Source organism: Nicotiana tomentosiformis, chromosome 8 (genome assembly GCF_000390325.3).
Source record: "Nicotiana tomentosiformis chromosome 8, ASM39032v3, whole genome shotgun sequence".
NCBI classification, from domain to species: Eukaryota; Viridiplantae; Streptophyta; class Magnoliopsida; order Solanales; family Solanaceae; genus Nicotiana; species Nicotiana tomentosiformis.
In genome coordinates this window covers 44,270,127-44,293,552 of record NC_090819.1, presented here as the reverse complement: position 1 = coordinate 44,293,552, position 23,426 = coordinate 44,270,127, and the positions used below count along the sequence as shown (strand labels likewise).

General features: G+C 39.7%; 1 long non-coding RNA gene across 1 annotated transcript; it reads right to left on the bottom strand.

The window, feature by feature from the left end:
- Window positions 1-19,011: 19,011 nt before the first annotated feature.
- Window positions 19,012-22,583, bottom strand: LOC104100390 (uncharacterized). The gene is made up of 3 exons (XR_687233.4): window positions 22,170-22,583; window positions 20,392-20,459; window positions 19,012-19,328 (listed from the first exon to the last, which is right to left on the bottom strand). It is a non-coding gene; the product is annotated as an uncharacterized lncRNA (long non-coding RNA).
- Between the last annotated feature and the right edge of the window lie 843 nt (window positions 22,584-23,426).

Genomic DNA, 23,426 nt, shown 5'->3' with positions numbered 1-23,426 from the left:
CAGAATATAACTGATATAACAATAAAACTCTCAAATACTCAACAATGTTTTATAAATAAAACTGTACAACTCAATATTAACAAACTTCCCAAAATATGGTGATAACAAGTCACAAGCTCTACGAGTAAGTACTGATCATCCCTATACAACAATGTGTCTATAAAGGGACAGAAAATGAAGTAGACTAGATAGAGGGTGACTCTGAGGCCTACAGATGTCGGTAGGTATACCTTAAAGTCTCCGAAGCTGAGCTCGTCTCATTGGTGCCTGGACTAGTAGGAGGTGCCTGGATCTGTACAAAAGATGTGCAGAAGCGTAGCATGAGTACACCACAACGGTACCTAGTAAGTGCCAAGCCTAGCCTCGGTAGAGTAGTGACGAGGTCAGTTCAAGGCCCTACTGAAATAAATAAGAAACTGAACAGGTATATAACTGTGTAATAATGATAACAATGGAAATGAAACAATAAAGAAATATACCAAGATTAGCTACACCAAACTAAGATAAATAGTGTATCACGGAAGAAAACTAGGAATGATATGCCAAGGAAATGAAGCAACCAAACAAAAGTGAAGTAATAGAAAGTATCAACAAGAATCACTACCGAGGTACCGCCTCGTAGTCTCAAATCACAAAACAAGTCACAATATTTCCTTATATCATCACGGGAGCCATGCATTAAGTTTTCAAAATTATTTTTCCCGAAATAGCTTCCCGCATTTTAGCCCACCTTATCACACCGTGTGGCTTCAAGTAGTTCCCCTACTAGCAACACGCGTATCAAACCCACCTTATCTCACCGCATACGTTTTAACCCCAAATCCTTATACCACCGCATGCGTATCAATATCACAACGAATCACAAATCGTACCTCAAGTGCCTAATATTGCAACTTCTCAAAGAAGTCAACAATAATAATGTTTCCAATATAAATAGCCCATGGATCAACCACAATATGCACAAGAGTCTCACAATAACAACCGAAAGTGAATAACTCAACAAGAATGGTATTTCACAACTTTACAACTTGCCTCAATGTGAATCACGGCCTTTATAACTCAATACCAATTACAACAACAAGATACACCAAGAAAAAAAAACCTCAAGTAAGGAACTCAACGGTTAACTAATGGATAAGGAATAGAGGAAACAATAACTTCAACTAAACACGTAAAGGCAATTAACAAGCAAGAGATAAGCCAGGCAGAGCATGTGAAGATAGACTAATGATGATGAATATAACATGTTATGGTAATTCAATTAAAGGCATGAAAGGAATCTAGATAGCTAAAACCGGTCAATTACCACATTTTGCCCGTGTACACACTCGTTACCTCACGTACACGACTTCCACATATCACAATTAATACAAAACAACACCAATCCAAAGGGGTAATTCCCCCACACAAAGTTATGCAAGTCACTTACCTTAAAACACACTACTCAATCCACAAGTAAGCATTTCCCTCGATTATCCAACTCCGAACAACTCGAATCTAGCCACAATAAATATATAAACTATAAGAAACTATTCCGAACAATAAAGTTACGATCTTTAAAGAGAAATAAAAAGTCAACCCCACGCCCGCATCTCTGAACCCGACCAAAATAATAAAATCCGAACACACATTCAATAACGAGTCCAACCATACAAGAATTACTTAAATTCGACCTCAAATCCCCAAAATTTAGTTCTAAGAAGTTTTCACAATTTTCTCCAAATTTCCAACTCAATTCACTAATTAAATGAGGTAAATAATTATGGATTCATGTAATATATTCAAATCCGGGTTAGAATCACTTACCCGAATGATTTCCTTGAAAATCCCTCAAAATATCGCCACAAACCGATCTCTCTAGGTCCAAAAATATGAAAATGAAATCACACCATCGAAGACCCCTTTTTTGCCCAGCGATCCTCGCTTCTGCGGGTCTGGGGTCGCACCTGCGTAAAATCCATCGCAGGTGCAGTTCCAACTTAAGCTCTGAATACTCGCACCTATGGACCCCTAAGCGTACCTACGCTTGCGCTTCTGCGGAAGACCTGCAGCATCTGCGCATCCGCTTCTGCGTGCAACTAGTCACACTTACGGTCCCAACTGGGCACGGACAACTTCGCTTCTGCAGCTCAAGGGCCACTTCTACGGTGCCGCACCTGTGATCCAAAATGCGCAGGTGCATTTGCACCAGACACAACCATGATTCAGCAATCACACAACTCCAATATTGTTCCGTATTCAATCTGAATCACACCCGAGGCCCCCGAGACCCCGTTCGAATATACCAGCAAGTTACAAAACACATAACGGACCTACTCAAGGCTAAAAATCACATCAAACAACATCAGTTCTACAAATCGTAACCCAATTCAAGCCTATTGAAACTATGAACATCCGAATTCCAAAACTAATGCCGATTCATACCAAAACAACTCTGATTGACTTCAAATTTAGCATACAAGTCATAAATGACCTGACAGACCTATTCCAACTTTCAAAATTGGAATCCGACCCTGATATCAATAAAGTCAACTCCTGGTTAAACTTTTCAACCTTCCAAACCTTTAACTTTCTAACTTTTGCCAATTCAAACCGAAACGACCTACAAACCTCCAAATCAACATCTGGACACACTCCTACGTCCAAAATTACCATACAGAGCTATTGGAACCGTCAGAACTCTATTTCGTAGTCGTCTACACAAAAGTCAAACTACGGTCAACTCTTTCAACTTAAGCCTCCAACTTAGGGACTATGTGTCCTATTTAACTCCGAAACTCACCCGAAATCATAACTAAACACCCCGGCAAGTCACATGACCACAATATAAGATAGAGGAGGCAATAAATAGGGGATCAGGGCTAAAATACTAAAAGTGACCGGCAGGGTCGTTACAAACTAGACTCTTCCTGAATCAACTACTAACTACTCGTTGGTCCATTCTCTTATCTATATTCTGCGTAATCTCTGTTGTGTTATTTACTTTGTCCTAACTTACCCCTCGTATTGACTCATTATGTATTGAGTGTTCATTCACACTTATTTATCAATAACATCTGGTTTGGGAACCCTTACCACCTCTCCCCGGCATCGTGCTTGCATAATGTTCTGGAGTCATATCATATCTATAGGATCTGAATAAATTCAACCTCATTACTTTCTCCTTTTACATCATTCTTCCTTTACTATTCCATAGTTACCTCTTCATCTTTGGCATTGTTTTTCCACTTCTTTACTGACATCTTACTCACCTTGAGGTAACCCTTATATACCAAGGATAACTGAATTCCTTACGCATGAGGGTGACACATAGTGTTGTTGGCACCTTTAGTCCCTTAAGCTTAACTCTACTCACAATGCTTGCTTTCGGGAAGTGTCTTCCTGAATGACCTTTAAAGGTTATTCTTCTGTTGTCCATTCTATTATCGCCAGAACACGATCTCTGAAATTCTCACGATGCCGACTATTATCAAATACTTTGGTCCCTAATTCATGTTCAGTTTATCTTGTTCACTAGCCCATACTGATTTCTATTACTCTGGGGGTCTAACTTTTCCTTCTGGTAATCACGTTGGAGTCACCAACTCATTTCTCAAAATGAGGATATGACTTTTGGCCTATACTCTTTTATTGTCTCAAGGCCTGTCACCTCTTGTATTTTCCTTCACTTGACTATAGACTCTGTCATCCCGTCATATTTTGATTTACCATTATCACCTATTTATCACATCTTACTCATAATGCTTCATTTACTTTCTTCTTATTCTCCTGTTAATATTTCTGTCTATCACCTTATTCTGAAAACATCAACAAAATATTATTTCTCTTTTAGCTCCCCTTGCTCCATCCACTGGCTCTTCGGGTAGCCTAACATTCTCTCTTTACTAGGGATGGGAGCCATACAAAGGTAAATATTTATCCCTTCTAGGATTCCAGTGCCAATCTTCAAAATTTTTTGGACATTCTAGTATTCATATCTAAATGTACTATTCTAGAGTGCACCATGCGGGTGTCTTACAAGGAGAAATATTACCATGTTTGCAATATCCTTCAAAAATGTCAACTAACGCTAACCATCCATCAACTATTTTGGGTTAATCTAACCCCAGTTAGATCCTGATATCCCATTTTTCTCTTAAACTATATCTGTTAGCTGCCATAGGGCATAACCGAGATGGGTGTTGTTAGGTGTATATATCTCTGTTACTATTGAAAGTAACTCATAATGCTTATATTTCTTAGCCTGAATTGTAAATACTGATAATCTTCAGTAACTGGGTACCTCGTACCCTTATTCACCTTGCTTCTTTTACTTGTTGAACCTTGCATCTACCTTCTGATTCTCTCGTTGATTTTTACCATATGGGTGGATAAATATTCATGCCTTAGGGATCCTTATCAAGAAGCTTACACGTCTTGGTACACACACAATCTACTGAAGACCTTACATTTACTAATCTTAAGCATAATGCAAAATTGAGTTCCTCTGACTCAACTCTTCCATAGCCACATTCAATCTCTACTGTCTTTATGGATGTAAGTATCGTTGTATTACGACAAGAATGTGTTGCTCTAGTGGTGAGCACCCTCCACTTCCAAACATGATGTTGTGAGTTCGAGTCACCCCAAGAGCAAGGTGGGGAGTTCTTGGAGGGATAGAGCCGAGGGTCTATCGGAAATAGCCTCTCTACCCCAGGGTAGGGGTAAGGTCTGCGTACACACTACCCTCCCCAGACCACACTAGTGGGATTATACTGGGTTGTTGTTGTTATTGAATACTTATAACTGAGCTCTACCACACGATCTAGAGTAAGAAGAAAGAGTGACAGTCCTAAATATTCTATAGCCTCTTGCTTATAAGTGTGGTACATAACACACCCATAAACAAGACTCTACTAGACGCGGCTTGTAGACTCCCTAGGACAGAACTGCTCTGATACCAATTTTGTTACGACCCAAACCGAAGGGCTGCGACAAGCACCCGGTGCCTTATTCAACCGAGTACCAATGTAACATATCTTTCTTATCGTACTATCATGGGTAAATGAGCCGGAAAGGCCGTCATGAGATAACTAGAATAAAACATAAGGGAATACTCGATATAAGACGACCCAATATGATATACAAACTTATACATGTGACATACGAACCTATAAGGCCGACATGATCATTTGTACACTCAAAACATAGGCCGACAAGGCCATATAAGTATCCATATACATGACATCTATCTACAAGACTCTAAGAGTACATAAACGTCATAAGGTTCGGGGCAGGGCCCCACTGTACAAATCAATACATGTCCAAATCATACTAACCAAATAGGCAACTCCGGAGCAAGTGAAGTGTACCAACACCTTCCGCTGAGCTGATAGCCTACTAGGAGTATTGTCAACCCGTGTATCTGTAAGGCCCCAAAAAAGTTCACCTAAAACCGGGGGTTTCGTGGCATCGAGGCAGAGTAATATGATCGAGGATTGTAGATATTCATCGCGGCAAGAAGGCTCGCCGTGGTACAGACCTTTTGGGTTGAACAGTGCATTGGGGAGTTGAATAAAATTTTTGGCAGAGCAGGGCATTTCTGCGGTCCACTATGCGACCGCAAAATCACTCTGCAGGCCGCAGATCGACCGTAGAGTGCAATAGAAAATGGCTAATTTTGGAGGGTCGTTTTGCGTTCCAATATGAGACCGCATAATGCTTTCATGGGCAGAACAATCCATCATAGATCTAGCATGAAGATTTTCGGAGGAGAGTTCTACGGCGCATTATGTGACCGCAGAACTGGTCTGCGGACCGTAGACCTGCCGCAGACCTGACCCAAACAGCCCAGTTCTTGACATCACTTCTGCGGCCCATTTTGGGGACCGCATATACGTTCTACGGTCCACTCTGCAATTGCAGAGCTGTGTTTAGAGGGTCTATTTTCTAGTTTTTATAACCCGACCCTATTTCGATATATAGTAGTTAGGGACCATTTGTAAAGAGAAAGTCTGATATTTCTAGAGAGAGGAAGTGCTATAGAGTGAGAGGGGAAGTTCCTAAGCTTATTGTTCGTCAATTGTTGCTCAAAAGTTGGAGAATTCACAAGGAAAACTCACTAGGTCTTCATCCTTGAGATAAGATTCTACTCCCTAGACTTCAATTTTGCGATTTAACTAAAAATAGGTAATGAGAAAAGGAATTCTTGGGTGTGGGAGTTGTTCATTATGCATGCATGTACGATCAATGTTTGCGGGAAGATTGTTGAGCTCAATTGGGTAGACTTTGGGTAGTGGGATGAAGGAATCCACTATAGGAGGACCTTGAAATCATAATGTCCACCTAGTGTTTGATAAAATGCTCAAATGAGCTGGAACCTTGAACTCCTTCCTAATTTGTGTTCCATTTTGTTATGTTTCTAAATAGATAAAAGTTGCTAAGATTTTCGAAACATTGTAATAATTTAAGGAAGCTCAAAGGGAGGTATGTTGGCTAAACTTCTCTCTTAGAATTGACTCCTACGATGTCCTTGTATGTCCCGAGTTGTTCGTTATAACTTGACTATTCCGAGAAAGTTTTGTGTCAAACGATATATGTCCAATATGTATTCCAAATGCTCTTGTCATGTTAGGTTACTATTTGAGAATGTGTTCAAAGTATGAGCTACGTATCTAAATGTTATGACTTCAAGTCGTGTTTCAAATGAAAGCTATTATGCCAAATTATGTAAAAATCTCAATGTGCTTAAAACTCTTATTTGCTCACATGTGTACTCAAAGTCTTGAATAGAAATGCTTTGTTGTTGATGATCAATGATAATGTTTGAAAGTGAAAGAGGTGAGCATGAAATATGAAATACTGCCAACGTGTCAAGAATGATATTACATTTAGGTCACTAGTGCCAATGATACTGAGAAACATGTAAAAGATGTTGAAATGAGTTGTAAATCCTTTAAATAACAAATGCTTTGGGAGTATCTTTTAGTCACCGAGGAAGGGTAGGTCGAAATAACCTAACCCCGAAACTACACGTGTCGGTGTAGGAGTGATTGAGGGGTAAATACCCGTGTTGATGTGATGAGATTGTTTCCCTTTACATGGGATGAGATTGTGGTGTTGAGATATTTCCCCTTAAATGGGATGAGATTACTGCCAGCAAGATGTGATGTGATGTCGACCCATACTGCATTGTGGTGAGATGGCTTAGCCGATCGGGTTGAGATCGGATGCCATGTCGTGCACATGGTGGTGTTGTGAGTGGATGTCTCTGGGTGAGATGGCTTAGCCAATCGAGCTGAGATCAGACTCCATGCTAAAAGCACGGTGGTATATCGGCACTAAAGATCTCCCAACTTAAACATATTGAAACTTACTTGAAATTTACTTTTCTCCTAACTTGACCCGTTAATACTATTTGAGGCTCTTATTGATTTCATGTTTCCTTCTCCTTTTACTGTTACTCGTTCTATTGAGAGGGTGTTTAGTTTTACATACTAGTACTATTCCATATGTACTAATGTCCCCTTTTGTTGGGGGCGCTGCATCTTTAATGGATGCAGGTGGTATTGATCAGTGATAGCACCACACCCTCTTCTCAGCTGACTTGGTGAGCCCCATTTCATTTTGGGGTCTTGTACCTCTTGTCCTTTGTGTATATTGTTTTGAGGTATAGCCGGAGCCTTGTTGCCGGCACCATCATGCTACTCTTTTGTATCTATTAGAGGCTCCGTAGACATAGCGTGGGTGGTACTTTTGTTTTGGGAAGTCAAATTAGAAATGTGATATTTGTATCATATGTTTCCACTTCTAAACTATGAATGTGTAATGTAATATTTTTGGGAAATCTTGAATGAAATTTTAACGGTAATGAAATTTGGGTTGTTCATGTAACCTTCACATTGTCTAATTAATGAAATGTATCTTCTCTTTAATCTTAGGTGAGTCGGGTAGACGACATTGTGCAGGCCGGCTCGACCGGGGTATCTTAGTTGAGTGCCGATCGCACTGCCCGAGTTTAGGGCGTGACACTATCGGTACCTGCGGGCATGAAATGCAGCATCCTCAGGCAAAAGGAATGTTATTACGAATAAAGTACCGAGTATGTAAGGCAGTAACACATATATAAGAATAGTAATGTAAAAAGAGATAGAGAAGATACAACCTGTAACATCTGAGTGCCTCTAAGGGCGACTGGCTTAAAATGTATGATACATATATATACATATACTTTTAAAAAATATACGCCTCTGTGGGCATCATCATCATCATATCGTAACCGGCCTCGAAGAGGACTCGGTAAAAATGTACCCGGTCATCATAAGGCTCGGTAGAATCGTACCCGGCCACATGGAGCACGGTAAAACCCAATTGACTAGTGGTTGCACAATAGGTGCCGTACCCGGCCGACTATAGCGTGACTCGGTAGAGTAAAATAGATACATATATGTAATGAATGTTGGACTCATGAAATCACGTTCTAAACCTTTAGGAGTTACATAAGGTCTTCGCACCTTCGATAAACATTATGGACATCAATACCTTCAATATGAACCTCAATAGGATTCAAGGATCATACATACTTGCTTAGAATAACATTATAAGGAAAGAACAACATGAACAACCTTAGTTGCGACGAGTAGATCTGTTATGAAATAGCGTATCGTTTGCGTTCATTTCACTTTAGATCATGCTAAAAGAAAGAAGGAAGTGTCTTAACATATCTTTGCAATCTTCTCTCCAATCATCAACCAATCTCAATAATATCTTCTTACATCTACAATGAGTAAACTGACTTTGTCGTCATCACATAAGCGTTGTAACTCTCATATGTCAAAACCAATATTCTACAAGAAAACAGACAGCATCTCCCCTATTTGTACTACATCCCATAAGTTACTAAAAGTCACCAAAGATCCCAAACAACAACTAGTAGCTATATGGAACACAACCAGTACAATAACACGTCGAGCGGCAATCTCGGTTCATGTCTAATAACACTATATTTTGAACCCTTTCCCTCTTATTTATATTCAGGAAAATGCTGATAATCACAACACAATATACTCAGGTTATTCCATAAATTTTCCAGATACAAACGCTGCAAGAACATCTCCCAAACAGTCCAACAATCAACAACATTACTAACAAGCCTTTCGATCGATATCTCACAAGCTCTAGATTCAACGACTTAGCCGTAACTTGGATAGGCTTAAATACATGTAGAGTAAGAGGTTCCTTACCTTTAATAAGATATAACAACTCCAATTTGATCTTAGTTCACCACAAAATATCCTTCCAATGCAGCCACAAGAACAAGGAAGCGAAACTAGCAATCAATTCGGGTTTCTCGGCACTAGAATCACTTTGGAAGACTTGAAATCACCTAGGATTGATATGAAAACCTTGAGAGAGTATTTTACAGAAATTAAACCACTTTAAAAAACTCCCTACACGAGCTGTAACCACACCAAAATCAGCAACCACAAGAAGAACAAGAAACTCACTAGCGCCACGGGATTCCCGTCACTCGATTTGTGTTGTTTGCCCTTAGTTTGGGTGTTGGATCATGAGAGAAATTTGAGAGAAAGTTTTTAGGCATCTAGGGTCTGAAGAGAGTGAAAAATAATAAGTTAAAACGGGATTTAGGCATCACATATATATCAAGATATCTCAACCGCCTAAGTGGATCCCATATAGAGTTGCTTGTGCAGTCTCGCAAAAATGCGAATATCTCTTTACTCCAATATCGTATCAATAAACGGTTTAATGCGTTGGAAACTAGACTCGTAGAATTTCAAATTGATATGTGGATCACCTCGTAATTATTGTTTTATTGAGAGAAAATCTCGGCTACATTTGACCTAATTAGCAGCACATTTATGAATATAACTTGTGATGACCTTTGCCAACTTTTGTTCCACAATTCGCTTGACTGCAAAACTCAACATACGACTATCATAAGACTATAATAACTCATAACATAACCTTCTTATCATTTTAAGCACCCTAGTCTCACCCCAAAAGTATATATTATTATATTCCCAACTTGTCGACTTTCGACGAAACTTATTTTCTTCAATTCGTTTAGCTTCTAAGCCTTCCAACCCTCTTGGTACTTTTTATTTATGATCCTAAATATTTGTAACCTCCAAGGTAACATGATTAACTTAATTTATATGCTTCCAAATATAATCTAATTTCTGAGCTTACATCAATTGACTTACGGCGTACTCTTACGTACGAAAACATGGGGTGTAACATTGACCAAGCGAGCCCGGGATTGACTTCTGTTGACTTTTTCCAAAATCATTAAAAATTGAATATTTTTCACTCGTGGGGTAGTTTCTAAAGCCTATTTTGAATTATTTGAACTATATTTGGCTAGATTTGATTGGTTTGGAGGATAATTCTAAAGAAAAAGTCATGGTTGAGCATTGATTTGATTGCAGAGTGAGGTAAGTGTTGTGTCTAACCTTCATTTGAGGGAATTAGGACTTGTTGAATTATTTTTTATGTGTATTAAGTGGGGAAGCAGCGTATATGTGAGGTGACAATTGTATATGTGCTGTCACGGGATTTAGCATGCGAGGTTGGAGTATTTACTTTCATGTTTTCATTTGTTCCATGTTATTTCGTGTTATATCCTTTAACTGTTACATGTTTTTGTTGTACCCTATTTTGACAAGTCAAAACAAAATACAGCTTATACTACTCTACATGGTTATTTAAAGCTTAGAGTCGCCACCTAGTATTTAAGGTATACTAGGACACCTACACTATACTACTCAATGTACGCTAAATTATGGTCTGTGAAACTATTGAGATTCTAGGTAAGGGTTCAAGTTATCTCGAGGGGAAGGTGTTAGGCATCCCTCAAGATCCACAAAATATGGTTCTGATGGACTCAATCAAATAGAAGAGGGATTAAGTGAAAATGATTAATTTTAATATGTACAAAGAACGGTAAAGTAGTTTGAATGAAAAATGATTGAACATGAATGCCAAGATAATAGTTTATATACAAAGGGTGTGAAATACGTATGTGAAAAAATATATATTTTGATGACTTGGTAAAAGGTAAAGAAAATGTGTAGTAACAAGTAGAGTATTAATAAATTAACTAAACAAATTGTAGTTAAAGAATGTACTTGAAAGAATGTAATTTATGTCCAAAGTAACTATTTTGAGTGAGAGGCTAATGTAAAAGAAAAGGAAAACATATTTTAACATGGTTGGCCAAAAGCGGGAAAGAATTACATTTTTGAAAATCGGTGCACAAGACATAAAGAGAATGTCACGACCCAAATTTCCCACCTTAGGATGTCATGATGGCACCTAGTCTCTAAGACTAGGTAAGCCTAACATGCATAGAGAAATAGCGGAAATAATACTAAACCTCAAATTAAACCATTACACTATTATAATAAAACTCAACAGTACAGTAGCCAACACTTCCCCAAAACCTGGTGGAACAGAGTCATAAGCTTTACAAGAAAGTACTAATAATATGATACTATTTTGGGACAAGAAATAAACAGTAGAAAGTCTAAAAAATAGAAGATGACTCCAAGGCCTGCGGGCACCGGGCAGGTATACCTTGAATTCTCCGGAAGACAGCTAACAAGTCAATCATTAACGTCCAACATCGGCAGATGGACCTGGATCTGTACAAAAGATGTGTAGAAGCGTAGTATGAGTACACCATAACGATACCCAGTAAGTATCAATCCTAACCTAGGTAGAGTAGTGACGAGGATAAGTCAAGACACCTACTAGGACATAATAAATAGAACAAAAATATAATAACGAGAAGTAATGAAAAAGGAGAAATGAATGATAACAAAGCAATCTGGTAACGTAAACTAATGACAGAATTGTAAGCAGAAAGACAACAAGAAGGGCACAATTAATGAGAACCTCAAATAATCAAATGCGGACAAACTATTATGACAAGGAAACATAAAAACAACAAGAACGCTTCAACCAATAACTCTTTTCGATGTGAAGTGCAAAACAAGAATCACAACCGAGGTACCGTCTCGTGTTCATGTTTCACAATTTTAATCACTATCTTTCCTTATATCATTGCGGGAGCCTCACATTTCGTTTTGAAAATCATTATTCCCGAAATAGCTACCCGCATTTTAGCCCACCTAATCACACTGCGTGGCTTCAAGTAGTTCCCCTACTAGCAACACGCGTATCAAGCCCACCTTATCTCAGTGCATGCGTATCAACCCCTAGCCTTATACCACCGCATGCGTATCAATATCACAACTCGCACCACAAGTGCCCATATGCCACAAACTTGCCAAAAGAATCAACAATATCAATGTTTTCACAAGAAATAGCCCATGGCTCAACCACAATGTGCACAAGAATCTCAATAATAACAAAATGAAAGTGAATTTCTCAACAAGAAAGATATCTCAACAATTAACAACCTCACCTTAATATGATAACGACTTTCTCAACTTTAACACCAATAAATCAACAATAAGATATTTCACGAAATAACAACTTCAATTACAATTAATTTAATAAATTTAAATGAAACAAGGCAATAACTTCAACTAAGCATATGAGAGAAAAATGACAAGTAAGAGGTAGAACAAGTGTTAACAATGTCAAATAAAGCATGTAAGGGTAGATTAATACATGTAAGAGTTAATTAACAATGAGGGATGTAACATGTTATGGCAATTCAATTAAAGGCATGAAAAGAGTCTAAATAACCTAAACCGGTCAAATACCACATATAATCCGTGTACGCACTCATCACCTTGCATACACGGCTTTCACATAACATAAATATAATAATAAATCCCAAATCCTAAGGGGTAGTTCCCCCACACAAAGTTAGGTAAGATACTTACCTCAACTAGGCCAACTCAACCCTCGAAAATAGCTTTTCCCCTAAAATTCGCTTCCACATGGCTCAAATCCAACCAAAATTGACTTAATATCATCAACCAATGCAAGGGAAACAATTAAAATAGATAAAGCTATGATCTTTACACTTTTTCCAAAAAGTCAACAAAAGTCAACCCCAGGCTCGTACGATCAAAACCTGGGTCCAATGGTAGATTCCGACCACCCATAACCCACGAGTCCATATATGTGATTAGTTTCAATATCCGAGTCCAAATAGACTCTCAAATTCTCATTATTCAAAAACTTGGCAAACTTTCCCAATTTTTTCTCTTTGATTCACATAAATTTGATGTTAAATATAAGACATATTCATGAAATATATTTGGAAATTGATTAGAATCACTTACCCAATATTTGTAGATTAATCCCCCCTCTCCAGATCGCCTCCTACCGAGTCTAGGGTTCTAAAATATGAGAAATGAGACTAAATCCTGACTTTCCAGCCCTTATGTTCAGCTGCAGATGTCGCATTTGCGACAATGTGAACCCTCACAATTGTTGACCAGGGATCACATATGCTAACCCTGACAGCCTCAACAAACATCACAATTGCGACAAAGGCTTCGCAATTGCGAAGCTGGATAGCTTTGCAAAAGCGACCAAGTGGTCGAGAATGCGACTCATGCCCCAGGCCTACTAACTTCACAAATGCGAAGGGGTAAGTCACAATTGCGACATCAAACCACCCCCGATCACCTTCGCAATTGCGACAACAAAGCACTAGCACACCAGCACACCAACAATTCTTTTTTCCATTCAAACCATTCTGAATCACGTCCGAAACTCATCCAAGCCTTCGGGGCTCCAAACTAAACATCCACACAAGTCTAATAACATCATACGAACTCGCTCGCATGATCAAAATACAAGATCACATCTAGTAAACTTCAAGAACATCTAGAATTGCAACCAAGCGTCTGAATCCTACCAAATCAACTCCAATTGATACCAAATTTTGCAGACAAGTTCTAAATAGCATAACAGACCTATTCCACGTCCAAAAATCCAATTCTAAACCCGATAGCCAAAAGTCAACCTACATTCAAACTTCTAAACCCGAGGGCCACTGATTAGCATCGCCAGATAACTCATCAATAATTGTAACTATCTCCTTTGGAGTCTTCTTCATCAATGGGCCTCCAGATGCATTGCTCAATGTTCTACATGAGGCCGATGTCAATCCATCTCAAAAGTCCTGTAGTTGCATCCAAAGTTCAATTCCATTATGTTGACACTTTCTAACTATCTCCTTAAACCTCTACCATGCTTTGATAATAGTCTCGGTCTCTTTCTGGCAGAAGTTATGGATTTCTCTTCTAAACTTGCCCATTTTAGCTCAGGAGAAATATTTATCAAGAAATTTTCTGGTCATCTCCTCCCATGTTCTAATTGACACCGTGGGTAAGCTTCGAAGCCACTGCTTTGCATCATCTTTGAGTGTGAAGGGGAATGCCCTTAAGTATACTGCGTCTTGTGACACACCATTGTATTAAAAGGTGTTCATAATCTCCTCGAAGTCTATTAGATATGTATTTGGATCTTTTTTCATCTTCCCTTTGAAAACACAGCAATTCTGAAGGGTTTGAAGCAACCCTTGCTTCAATTTGAAATTGTTAGCTGCACTTGGAGGTGCTCTCACACTTGATAAGCCTTGATTGTAGACCGGTCTAAAATGATGCCCAGTGATCTCCCAGGCATGGGAGCTATATTTCCGAACTGGTCTGCAGCCAAGGGTTGATTTTGAGCAATTCTCTCACACCTCTCTCCTTCATAGATAATTTATGCTTCTCTGATAGCTGCTTCCTCAGCATCCCGTGCAGCTTTTTCTCATTGTTAGGTTGCCTCTCTTGCAGCCAAATCTACATTATCATCACCGTTTCCCGTCATAATTTCCTTGGTTGAGGATTGCCCAACCCTTTCTAATGTCTCGGTGAGATTTATTGCCTTCCTCAGCTATAACGATTATTTTTCTATCTCTGGCTTGTATGGTATCACTTCTTTCGCATAAGCTCGAGTCATGCACCAACCTTAACCTATAACCTGCGCACAACCAAAGAACACTAAACGTAAAAAGAGAAAATAGAAATAAAAAGAAAAAAAGTCGTGAATTTGCACTACAATCTATTTCAAACAATATTGATTGCCAATCCCCGGCAATGGTGCCAAAATTTGACGAGTGCAAAACACACCCTTAAATTCTTCTCGCTAATCAAATATAGTATAGTATAATATTGTATCTACAGGGATTGGATTTAAATAGTATTCTCGTAGTTTCTAGCTTGGTTGCTATCCAAGATGATCAAAAATTGAGATTTATAAGATGTCTAACTAAAATTAACTAAGAATCTAAACCTATTGACTAATGACAATCGAAACAAGGAATAAGCAAATAAAGTTATCAATGGGAGAAGATAGGGTTTTGATAGAATAGATGCAAGATAATTGTTTGGGATCTAACTCTAGATAATTCATTTCTAATGTTCAAGTGACTCTCTCGAATTCACTCAATTAGTAGATCAAACGTTAGGAAAAACTCCTCTCTCGATTAAGTCTTAACCTCAAAAGATGAACCAATTTAAGCACGCGAAGATATGCAAGAATGCGTAATGGATTGGTCTTTAGGAGAACCTCTTTCGATTATTCGCCTAACTAGGTTTAATAAATGATTCAACTAGCCTCTTTCAATTACTTAGAAGAATCTATGAACTCAACCAATAATATAATGCAAAGATATCACAAATTATGCCTCTCTCGATTACATGAATAAGTGATTATAGATGCAATAATTAATTCATCCAAAAAATGATTCAATACATAAACTAGAGTTATAATCCACAAACAATCATCAATATACCAAATCCATCAAACCCTAAAAAGAACTACTCCATAGATATGGAGGAATTCATCACAGATAAAATTAAATTATAGAAAACATAAATTCAATCCATACACGGGTCTTGAGTGAGGAAGGAATGATGAAATCCTTATGCTTGTGTTCTTCCAACTCCGACTTAGCCTTCTCAGGTCCAAAGTATGTCGAAAGTCCCAAACATAACATTTTTTCCATGTATTTATACTAAGTAGGGTTGGGCCCAAATGAAACCACCTTCTCCTAGCCGAAATAGGATATTGGCTCTGTAAAAAATACACAGGTGTGTCGCATGGGGCGACGCGCCATGCGGGGCATTAGTGGGGAAATCTAGAGAGCTCAACAATTGACAGGCAGTAGGAAATAGGCAGTTGCAGCGCCCCACATGCCACGACAGTGGGGTTTTCTCAGAGTACGACTTAAACTTCGATTTTTGATGTCCAGACTTGGTTCTCGACCCCCGAACACAATCCCAGCTTAATCCCTTGGGCTTTTACTCTGACTTCAAAGCTCCAAATTGCTCGAATTCATTCTATAATATCTACATAGCTCGGGATCACTCCTATAAGGAATAGAAAACACAGTTTGTGCAAAACACTATTAATTAAAGCTCAAACACAAGTAAAGTACAGTGAATTAGAGTGCAATAAACAACTAAACACGAGATTATAGCCTACCATCAACATCCGCATGGTACCATCCTTCTTCTTCACAAACAGAACCGGTGCACCCTAAGGCGACACACTAGGCCTAATGAACCCCTTATCAAGAAGCTCTTGAAGTTTCTCTTTCAATTCTTTCAACTTTGCTGGTGCCATACGATACAGAGGAATAGAAATTGGCTGAGTGCCCCGTACCAAGTCAATGCCAAAATCAATGTCCCTTTCGCGTGGCATGCCCGGAAGGTCTGTAGGTAACACATCCGGAAAGTCCCGCACTACCGGAATAGAATGAATGGTATGAGTATCAGTACAAACATCCCTCACAAAGACCAAATATGACAAACACCCCTTCCCAACCATCCATTGGGCCTTCAGATATGAAATCACCCTACTGGAAACATAGTCCAGAGAACCTCTCCACTCGATCCTAGGTAACTCAGGTATCGCCAACGTCACGGTCTTAGCGTGACAATCCAGAATAGCATGACATAGGGACAACCAATCCATGTCCAGAATCACATCAAAATCAACCATACTAAGCAATAAGAGATCAACTCTAGTATCCAATCCCTCAACGGTAACCACACATGACCGATACACTCGGTCCAAAATAATAGAATCGCCCGCCGACGTAGATACATGAACATGCGAAACTAAGGACTCACGGGGCATATCCAAATATTAGCAAAATACAATGATCATATGAATAAGTGGCACCAGGGTCAAATAATATCGAAGCATCCCTGTAGCATACTGAGACAATATCTATGATCATTGCGTCTGAAGCAATAGTCTCTGGCCTAGTAGGGAAAGCATAGCATCGAGCCTGACCGCCACCAGATCAGCCTTCCCCTTTAGGGCAACCAGTAGCTGCCTGAGCCCCACCTCGAGCTAGCTGAGCGAGTGGTGAAGTAACTAGTGCGAAAGTCATAACCTGACCCCTCTGCTGAACTGGACCTCCAAAATGATAGGGACACTAACTCCACACATGTCCAAACTCCCTGCACTCGAAGTAGCTCTGATCCGCCAATGGTGGTGGAGACTGAATCGAACCATGAGAACCAGTATAGCTACTAGAAGAATCCGGTACAGATGACCCTTGAACTGATGGAGCACGGGATGAACTAAGAGCTGGGAGGGAACTAAGAGATGACTGACCCGGACGAGCACTCTATGAACCATGGCTAGCCGATGCACCACGATGAACCGGACGAGCCATTTGAGCGGGCCTATAAGGATGACCCCTATTGTGGTGGAACTTCCCTCCAGAAGAAACACCGCTGAAACCACCCGAACCACGAGGCCTCTTGGCCTCCCTCTCCTCATGCTCCTGACTATGGACCTACTTTAGTCGCCTAACAATATCAACTACCTCATCGAACCTAACACCTGATGCAATCTCTCGAGTCATGATGAAGCGCAGTCGATAGTTGAGGCCATCAATGAACCTCCTAATCCTCTCCCTCTCTATGGGAACCAACTAGATCGTGTGATGAGCCAACTATGAAAATCTCATCTCATACTAGGTCACGGATATACCCTCTTGGCGTAGCTTCTTAAACTGCCTATGTAACTCCTATATGCGGGTCTGTGGAACAAACTTCTTTAAGAAGAGAACTAAGAAATCATACCACGTAAGTGGTGTAGTGCTGGCTGTCCTGCTCAACTCATAGGCCTCCCACCATCTGAAGGCTACCCCCGATAGCTGAAAAGTAGTAACTGAGACTCCACTAGTCTCCAGAATACCCGCTGTGTGAAGGATCCGCTGGCACCTGTCTAAGAAATCTTGAGCATCCTCTGACTCAGCCCCACTGAATGTTGGAAGCCTGAGCCTCCCAAACTGCTCTAGCCTCTTTTGCTCCCCGTCACTCATAGGTGGACCCACCTGGGCCTGAGAAACTACAACCGGCTGGGCTGGTAGTACCCCTGATGTCTGAAGTCCCTAAACCACCTGCTCTAGAGTACGGGCGAAGGGAGTATGAGCACCTCCCCCGGCCTGAGAAGTGGCTAGTACAGCCTGAACTGAAACCGCCTGAGCAAGGCTAAAGCATAAAGTCAATATCTGGGCCAAAGCTTCCCGATGGCCTGGAATCACAATGGGCACAGCTGGTACTTGAGCATGTCTCACCGGCTCAACTACAGATGGTATCTACTCCTAAGCTGGAGCAACTGGTGGCTCCACAGGTGCTGCTCTAGCTGCTGTATAAGCTGCACCTCAGCCTCTACCATGACCCCAGTCTCTCGTGGCCCTAGCTGGTGGTATTGGTGGCCGTTTGCCTGATCCGGTAGCGCGTTTCCGCACCATATGTGAGAGAATAGAGTAATCGAAGTTTAGTTTCCGGAATCAACAAATCCGCAAGGCAAGAATACACGAGTGAAGTTTCCTAATGATTCGGTAGCCTCTCGAAGATAATTACAGACGTTCCTATACCGATCCGCAAGACTCTACTAAACCTGCTCATGACTCATGAGACCTATGTAACCTAGGCTCTGTTACCAACTTTTCATGACCCAAATCTCAACATGTCGTGATGACGCCTATCACAGTACTAGGCAGGCCAAGAATCACAAAATAACTACTCATTTTGAATTAAAATCATGATGTAATAAGTTTAATTGTAAAAATCTCATAAATAACCGATAGGAACAACCGCGACTCAACTACAAAATCCCCAAAATATGGGTATCACCGAGTACATGAGCTATTAAATGTCAACATAGTCAAAAACTTCTAATACAATTGTCTGGAAAGATAGAACAGTGCTAAATAAACTGAAAAGAAGGAGAGTTGAGGTCTACGGATCCCATAGCAGCTACCTCACTAGTCTCCAAGCAGGTAATGCTCCAAGTCTTGCAACCACCGGGTCCAGATGCACCTGTATCTGCACACAGAGTGTAATATGAGTACAACCGACCCAGTGTACTCAATAAGTAATAGGACTAACCTTGGGCTGAAAGCAGTGACGAGCTAAAAAAGGTACAATCCAAATACAGATAACAAAAATACAGATATAACATGAAAATGACAGTAATGACTCAGAGAAATTTCATAATCAGTTTATACATAGTACAAAAATGTAGACATGCTTTCAAGTTCAATAGTTTAGGCTCAATACTGATAAAATATGCCAAGTATAACTAGCAGGAGGAATGTTACATCTCTATGTCTACATGTCAAATATGCATGTCAACTGTAATGCAACATAGTGATAAATTCATATACTCATACTCTCGGAGTATTCAACCTCACTCAGCACGCTCAATCACTCAGTACTCCCAATCACTCAACACTCTCAATCACCCAGCACTCGCACTCGGCACTCGAACGGTACCTGTGCTCACTGCTGGTATGTCAGAATCAGGAGGGACGAATCCTGCCAAAGCGCTAATATAAGCCAACATGGCATGCTACGGCGTGTAACCCAATCCCATCATGAATCAATAAAGTCTGCTACGGCGTGCAGTCCGATCCCATAAATATCACTCACACTCAGGCCCTCGGCCTCAACTCAGGCATCAATCTCTCCACTCTCTCGAGCTCACAAATCTCGTGCAAATCAGCCCAAATAATGATACATGATGTAACAATAAATGAAAACAGAGACTGAGATATGATATTCAAATGTTGAATGTGTCTGCGTACATAATTACAATTTAAACAAATAACTCAAAATCATAAAAGACCTCGATGGGTCCCAACAGTATCAGCATATAGCCCAAACACGATTTCTAGCATGGATCACAGCTCAATTTCTCTAACACATGGAGGTTTCATGAATAACAACAAGATTTGATAATTACACAGTACCACAAAATCAACCGAATCACAATTACCAAGGTGCCCGCACGCCCATCACCTAGCATGTGCATCACCTCAACACCAATCACATAACACGTAGTTCACAAATTCATACCCTCAGTACAAAGTTTAGAAGTATTATTTACCTCAAACCGTGCAAATAATAACTCCAACAAGCCATTGCCTCGTGATTCAGCCCCCGAACGACTCGAATCTGGCCACAAACAACTTAATACAATCAATGCAAGCTATAGGATTTGATTCCATACGATAAAGCTAAGTTCTTTAACCAAAGTCAACAAGTCAACCCAAAAAGTCAACCACAATCCCATGTCTCGGAATCCAACTAAATTTATAAAATCCGAATACTCATTTAATAATGAGTCCAACCATACTAAAATCATCCAATTCTGACCTCAAATCGCCTTTCAAATCCTCAAAATATAGTTTATGATGTTTCAACAATTTTTCCCAATTTTTCCAACCCAAAATGCTAATTAAATGGTAAAAACAATGATAGATTCATGTATATTAACCAAATCCGAGTTAGAATCACTTACCCTAATCAATTCCTTGAAAATCCCTTCAAGAACCGCCTCAATCCGAGCTCCCGAAGTCTAAATGTGAAATAATACTCTAACCCTCATTTTTAAAATTAAATATCTGCTGCCCAGACGTCCTTCTTCGTGAACGCGGAAAGTGCCTCGCGTTCGCGAAGCAAAAAATCCTCAACTGCCCAAAATCCTCTTATGTGAATGCGAGACCTCCCTCACGATCGCGATGACCAATGATCCCTTGACTATGCGAACGCGAACCAACTCCCGCAAACACGACAAGCCTGGTGCCCAACCTGCCTCATCCTTCTACGCGAACGCGAGTCCTCTCTCGCGATCAAGATGCACAAACCCCTTATACCTTCGCGAACGTGAAGCACAAACTTCCCTAGTCAACCAGATACAATTCACGAATGCGAACAAGGAAACCAAACACCAGAAATTCTACATCTCAAAAAGGCCAAACTCAATCCGCAATCAATCCGAAACTCACCCGAGGCCCCTGGGACCCCATCCAAAAATAACAACAAGTCCTAAAACACGATACGAACTTAATCGAGGCCTTAAATCACATCAAATAACATCAAAAATATGAATCGCACACCAATTCAAGCCTAATGGAACTAATGGATTTCCAATGTCTACAATCGATGCAGAAACCTATCAAACCAACTCCGATTGACCTCAAATTTTGCACACAAGTCATAAATTATACAACGGACCTATTCTAATTTTTGGAACCAAAATTCGAGCTCAGTAACCACAAAGTCAACTCTCGGTCAAACTTCTCAACTCTCCAAACTTCAACTTTTCCAACTTTCGCCATTTCAAGCCAAAATCACCAACGGACCTCCAAATCAATATCCAGACACACTCCTAAGTCCAAAATCACCATACAGGGCTATCAGAACCATCAAAACTCCATTCTGGAGTCATTTACACGTAAGTTAATATCCGGTCAACTCTTCCAACTTAGACTTCCACCCTTGGGACTAAGTATCCCAATTCATTCTGAAACATCTCCGAAACCAATCCAACCACCCCGGCAAGTCATATAATAACAAACGAATATAAAATAAGTGATAAATGGGAAAATTGGGCTAAAATACTCAAAATAAGCGGCGAGCTCATTACATCAACAGATTTTTAACAAAGATTAGAATAACAAAAATTTCATCACGAAAACTATGACAGTAGCAAAATGAGCGGGAAGGACTTCCCCTGAAAACTATATAGGTTGCCAGAAAATTATAGGCACAAGATTTATTGTCAAAAAAATGATAGTAAACATTCAGGAATCCGACAATAATGATCGACAACAGTGGACTATTGGCGTTACTTTGATGAGGAATTCCGGAACAACACCTAACCTCAAAAATACGTCGCTGGCGTTTATTTTTTTCCGGCCAAAGCTCGAAGGCAGCAAGGAGCGAGATATGGTCGCTAGTGAAGGTCATTTTTTCCAACCAGATCTATATATTTTTAGTTAGATCTGAGTGAACCATAACAGTCACCGGAAAAGCTATAAGCAAATGGAGATGAAGATGGTCAGTGATGTAGAGGGAGGTCACCGGCCCGGGGGTCAAATCCGACGGTGGAGTTACAACATCGTGGGGAAGGGGGGCTGGGCGTGTTTTCTCAAAGTTGAGAGAAATCAGATGGAAGATAAAAGGGGGAGGCCTCTAAAAATGGAGCTAATGAGGGGAATGGACAGCCTCAGGCAAAAATGAGGGAGAGATATTATTTTTTTTGGTGGTAAACAAATCTGATGTGTTCCTTAAAATATATGAGTGTGTAAAAAAATCGCATATGGTGAATGTGTAGAAAAGATATGTGGCTATTATTGTAAGTAAAAAATAAAGACAATGTAAAAATAAACATGTGGCCCAAAATGAAACCACTAACTATGAAAACTATGGGCAAAGTACCGTGTACCCTTTATTTTTCTGTGTATGCACATGTATATCGGTGCAATTTATTTGACTTACAAAAGAAGACAAACCGATGATCTTTACCTGTTGGGTAGAAGGTATACGCATTGGACAAAATACAGTCATGTCACATCCTATGACGTGTCACATCAAGTATAATGTCATACAAGTCACATCACTTGTCAAGTCGCGCCAGGATGTCTTGTTACATCGAGTGTTGATGCAACATTGGATTTGATTGGGTTTGATCCGTATTTTTGAATAAATTCTACCGGCTTCCATATAATCACTAGACTGTTCTATAGATTAAAAGATCTCATAGTATTTAGTTAAAATTGTAACTACTATGATGACGTAGTAAATTCTTGTTTATTTTTTGAAGGACAATAAATTGATAAAATATCATAATATTTGAAAAATAAGACAATTATCAATAAATTGTTTGATATTTAGAAAAATGCACAAAAATAGTAGTATTTAACCAATTGTAATAAAATGATAAAAATTCCTATATTTTATAAAAATGGGAATAATTATCAATAACTTTCATTACAGTTAAAAAATGTGCAAGATACTACATTTTATCATTTTTTGATTAGGAAGCCTGTAGAAGTTAATTTTTAAATATGGAGGGTCAAAATCGAGTGTCAACTACTGTCCCTCTTTGACCGGAGATGATATAAGAGTCTTCGGGCA